Source organism: Saimiri boliviensis, chromosome 13, assembly GCF_048565385.1.
Source record: "Saimiri boliviensis isolate mSaiBol1 chromosome 13, mSaiBol1.pri, whole genome shotgun sequence".
NCBI lineage: Eukaryota > Metazoa > Chordata > Mammalia > Primates > Cebidae > Saimiri > Saimiri boliviensis.
Window position 1 is genome coordinate 20,472,188 of NC_133461.1, and position 5,673 is coordinate 20,477,860.

Sequence of the window (5,673 nt, forward strand, 5' to 3'; positions counted from 1 at the left end):
AAATGAAGCTGGGTCGGAAACACCATAGGGTTTGACTCACAGAATGAGGGTCTCTGAATTCACAGATGGGTCCTGGGTGACACCATCTGTGAAGCCACTGTAAAACCTGATGAACCCAAAGCACCTAGAAACAAACTCAGTGACTCAGTTACTTTCTGAAGCTTGCAATAAGAGTCCCTTCACTCATGGCTGGACAGGAGGGTGCCCCCCCTGGAGCAGGCTGAGGGCAGGCACCACCACCAGGCTCTTTACACTTTTGTCAAAGTAATTGAATCTGATTTCTGCTGCTAATATTAGGTTGGTGCAAAAGTAATTGCGGTGTTTGACATTAAAAGTAATGTCACCACTTGGGACGGGTGCCCAGAGCAGTGCAAAGGAAGCATTCAGGTTAAAAGCATGAACCCTGCAACCAGACCACCTGGTCTAGCTCTCACAAGCTTGGCAATCTTGGGTGAGTTTTTTAATCCTCTTGGTATCTTAATTTCTCCATCCAAAATTTGACGTTAAATGTCAAAAACCGCAATTACTTTTGCACCAACCTCATGCATGACTTGGTGGCTTGGACTTAGTTCTGAGATCCATTCGGCACATGTGAGCATCCTCCATGCTCATTATGAAGCCACAAATCCCCAGCAGCAGAGGCACGCAGTTCCCAATAATCCTTCAGAAAACTCAATTTCCAGCCATTCATGTGACAAAATGTCTATTGCATGGAGGCAAATGTCATGCTTAAATATTTTTAGTCTTTCTTGTCGGTGAGTGAATCGTTTGGAACGACAGATTGCATTTCAAGGGGGTGTAAGAATCTCAACAGAACATCGTTCCTTTTCTAACTTTTTTTGTTCCATTGACTCTCCGAAACCCTCTCAGTGATTCAGGAAGCTGCCTGGGCTTTCTGACAGCACATCACACGTTCAGCAGATCAATGAAACACCTATCGATAGGACTGCGAGGAACGCATTGTGAGCTCTGGTCCTCTTAAGAGAAAAGCTCTTCCCACTGAACCGGCTCCCATCTGCACCTGCTTTAGATTCTGTAACTTCCTCAACCCATTTGCTGCTTCTCCTTTAGAGGTGCTCACGGCAGAGGTCACTTGATTTCCTCTGGTGGCTTCAGGCAGCAAAGGCTTTTGCTGGGAGCTGCCTGCACGGGTGACAGGTGAGCGGATGTGAGGGTTGTGACAGGACTCAGCCGCCTCTGCTCCCTTCCCTGCAAAGCCAGGAGAAAGCTCTGAGGGGCGGAGGAAGAGGGGTGGGGCACTCCCCCGGGGCCTCTCCAAGAAATGAATGGCTGCTGCTCTGTTTCTTCCAGGTTCCGTCCATTGCTTGGCTCTAGAAGATACTTCAGAATGAAGGAAGAAGCGGTTCAATGGATGATTAAGAATATGATCTGGAAATTTCTGAAGACAAATGATGAGCAATCGAGTCGTGGGATGGGAAAAGCTCAACCCACCATGGTACTGGAGGTCGTGTGAGTGGGCTTAGATTTAACCCCGCTATTTGCTCGCTGGGTAATTTGGGCAAGAAATCTCTCCTTTCAGAGTCTTAGTTCTCTTATCGTGAAGCAAGGGGTTTGGAGCAAAGAATCTCTAATGTTTCCTCTCTGTTTTTAAAATTCTCAGAGTAGATGGTTGCTATGTCTACCCCCTCACCCTGGGCCTAATTCCAGCCCTCTCAGAATTGGCTTATGCTAGAAAGCAGTTGTCCTTGAGCAAGAAAGAACTCTGGGGCCATCAAAAAGAGGTTGCTGGGTGAGAGTTTGTGCATACCAACGGTAGACACCCAGTGTGAGGGGAGAAGACAGGATGTTCCAGAACATTCTCCCATGCCAGTACTAATTCCATGCTAGATGAGTGGGCTACCCAAAAGCATGGAGCATTTTCACTTTTCTTTTTGTGTTTTTTGAGACGGAGTCTCGCTAGTGGGAATAAATCTAAGCCAGGCTGGAGCACTGGAGTGCAATCTTGGATCACTGCAACCTACGCCTCCCAGGTTCAAGCAATTCTCCTGCCTCAGCCTCTCGAGTAGCTCGGACTACAGGTGCTCGCCACCATGCCCAGCTAAGTTGTGTATTTTAGGTAGAGATGGGGTTTCACCATGTTGGCCACGAAGGTCTTGATCTCTTGAGCTTGTGATCCACCCACCTTGGCCTCCCAAAGTGCTGGGATTACAGGCATGAGCCACCATGCCAGGCCTGGAGCATTTTCTTTTTGACTTGAGCTGGAGGCAAGCTGATAGAAACACGGAAACCCAGGCCAACTTAGAGAGCTGTAAGTCAAAGTTGACTTTTCTCCTGACTCAACTCCATCCAGCATTGCCCAACTCCCCAAACACTGCTGAGCCGCTGTTTATGTGGAGATGAAGAAAGGCCTTCTGTTGACTTTGTTTCCAAACCCTGCCTTTTGGAATTGACACAAGAAAAGGGCACATTGCTCTCCAGGCCTGACCATCCGGTCAGCAGACTCCAACCCCCTGCCCCCGCGTTCTGGCTTTTCCTCCTCAAACAGAAGCTATTGAATCAGATATCAACAACATAGATAAAAAGAAGAGCAACATGGGCTTTGAAGCCAACACTAACAGGCTTATCACAAACTCTTGTCAACTTGTCTCTGTCGCTTCCAACGCCAGGGGTGAAAGATCAAAGTTTCACTCCTTCTCCTGAGGACAGCTCCGTACAGGGGTCCCTGTGGGTTGGGGCACATGGGGCTGGATGTACATCTTCGGGGAACACAGCTGGGATCACAGAGGAAGCGAGGCCCCAGGTTCAACGTGGCTGCAGGTGGAGGGAGGCTATCACTTGGGATGGGTGCCTGAAGCAGTGCAAAGGCAGCATTCAGGTCAAAAGCATAAAACCTGCGACCAGGCCACCTGGCCTATCTCTCACAAGCTTTGTGATCTTGGATGAGTTTTTTAATCCTCTTGGTATCTTAATTTCTCCATCTGAAAAAAGGGAATAATGCATCTATCTGCCTAGTAAGACTGTCAGGAGGATTAAATGTGTTCATATTTCTAAAACAATGTAGAACTATGCCTAACACTTACGTTGTGTCAAATAAATTGGTGGTCCTCAAACTTTAGCATGAATAAATCTCCTGGAGATCTTGTTTAAATGCAATTTGCAGGACTTGGCTTCCTGGATGCTTGTGGGTGAGGGCCTAGGGTTGTGTGATACTGACACAGGTAGTCAGTACCGCCTGGCTGCTGCTGCTCCTGAGTGCCCCCAACCTTCTGGGAGCAGCAGGACCCTGTGTCCCTCAGGATCGGCCCTAGTTGCCCTAGTGGGCTGCTGGAATCCTTGGAGGTTGCTGTCTTGTGTGTTGTGGCTCATCAGCCTGGAAAGTTCTTCTGCATCTTGTCCAGTTGATTTTTCAAGTTTCAGCTCAAGCAATGTCTCCACCACGAAGCCTTCTTTACCTGGATCTGAACCTCTGGGAAGGGACACAATCCCTTGCCTGCAATTCCAAGACTAATTTTTCACAAATGTGAAGTAACCTGATTTGTGGCAAGAACCACACGTGATGGCAAAAACCTGGCCTAAACTGAATTGAGGCTACTGATAGTCTTTATTTATTGCACTTAGTGTGACTATGTAGCAGACTCCTTTGCTGCAGAAATATTAATGGCTTTGTTGAAAAGGTGCTGTCCCCGACTCTGCTGAGGATGTTACATAATGGATGATATACACAATGTATCACTTTCCTAAAGCAAAAATAAACAAACCTGCATCACATAATACATCTAGACCTAAGATTTTTGAATTCCACATCTGTGGCATATTTTACTCTGATTAGTTTCTCTACATTAAATGAAAATCCTAACAGCAAAGACCGTGGAGTTAGCCCAATCCATGGTGCAAACAATGATCAAGATTGTTTCCTGAATGAGTGAATTCTTTCTTGCAGAAGAAACTGTGTCTGTCTTCCCCATTCTCTGTCATATTCCCTACCCCCACATCTACATGTAGGATTTGTGATGATCTACGTGTAGGATTTGTGAAATGAATTTCACACGGCTGTTTGATTTCTCCTCCTTAGAACCAGGCCTGCAATTTGGGTAGGCTGTCCCAAACTGGGGTAAGTAGGACCTCCTGGCAAGACGATGTTTAAAATAGCTATTTGGGCGGGGTTTTAAAAAAGAGGAGGCATTTCTAGGGCAGTAGAGCGTCTTTGATAAAAGAATTTTATGAGATTGGGAAAATGAATTGAAGACTTTATCTCTGAGATTAAGTCTTTTTCTTCTTCCTCTTTTTCTGCTCCTTATGTATGATAAAGTTTGACTCATACAATATCAAAAGCAGGGGAATGCCCCACTAGACCCAGCCCTCCTAGGCTGGAGGAAGGCAGGAACTCCAAGACAAAAATCTGGGAAAGGCACCTTGGTAGCTCCCAACCCAACTGGGCTATTAAGAAGGGGGATGGGGAGACTCAGAACGTTATGAGAAGTTGAGCACCTGATGTACGAGTTAACAGGTCCCAGGCCCTCGGATGTATTGCAACAAGGAGAGGGAACAGCCATATTCTAAGAGAAATGGGATAATTATCTGGGTAACTCACAGTCAATTCTCACATTGATCCAAATTTCCTATACCAGGTAGAGAAGTTGCAAACTCAAACACTTGCATGGGCCAGGCACATAATGAGTCACCTGAGCCCGAAGTGACAACAGAGAATGTAGGGGAGTGTGGCCAACTGGAAGGTCCATGTCCCATCAAAAGAGGGAAGCCCTTGCTGACAGATGCCTTGTCTTCTAGGTTTTGTTGTGGTTTTTATATCCATCTTCTGATGTTTAAAAAGAAGTCAGGGCCGGGCACAATGGCTCACGCCTATAATCCTAGCACTTTGGGAGGCTGAGGCAGGCAGATCACAAGGTCAGGAGATCTTGTCTAACATGGTAAAACCCCGTCTCTACTAAAAATACAAAAATTAGTTGGGTGTGGTGGCAGCACCTGTGGTCCCGGCTACTTGCCAGGAGGCAGAGATTGCAGTGAGATCATGCCACTGCACTCCAGCCTAGCAACTCCGTCTAAAAAAAAAAAAAAAGAAGTCAGAAAACTTGATTTTTAGGTGAAAATTTTCTATTTAAAGAAAATCTCAGGCAGGACAAATAAAGATGAGTTGGGATCCATCAACCATTTTTCAACCGTTCCCTCTGCATATTTTTGGAGCGCTGCCTTTATGATCTTGGGAAATCCACCTGTGAGTTCCCAAAAGGTTCCCGCCATTCCGAGCTGTGAGGTTCCCAAGCGGAGGTTGTTATTCTAATTTGCAGCTTCTCAGTCGCACACCAACAAGCAGGGCAAGCTCACTCTTCCGGGGCGGCCGCCTTTCCCAAACACAAGGTCCCTTAATCGTCCCCTCAGTGAAAACCTAAAGATGATCGCTAAGCAGCCACCGGGAGTCATTTGCCAGGCTCCTCTGCATAGACAGTCAAGTGTGGCTCAGATGCCCAGAGGCCCCCAGGGAAACTGTCATCTCTGAAGAACGAAATTGTTGCTGAGACAAGGAGTTTGGAAACTGTGTCTACAAGTATGAGAGGCAGAGCGAAAAGGGCGGCGTGTTCATTTGCTACTTTTCAGGAAACAGGGAGAGTCGAGGGGCATCAAAACGCTCAGGCCAAGGCAGCGGGACTGTCCCCGCAGATCATTGCCTGCAGTTTCAGTGTCTTCGTGACTATG

The 5,673-nt window shown here is 46.9% G+C and overlaps 1 long non-coding RNA gene across 1 annotated transcript; it reads left to right on the top strand.

The window, feature by feature from the left end:
- Positions 1–874: 874 nt before the first annotated feature.
- LOC141580773 (uncharacterized) lies at positions 875–3,736 on the top strand. Its single transcript, XR_012513088.1, has 2 exons — positions 875–1,158; positions 1,312–3,736. It is a non-coding gene; the product is annotated as an uncharacterized LOC141580773 (long non-coding RNA).
- The last annotated feature ends 1,937 nt before the right edge of the window (positions 3,737–5,673 follow it).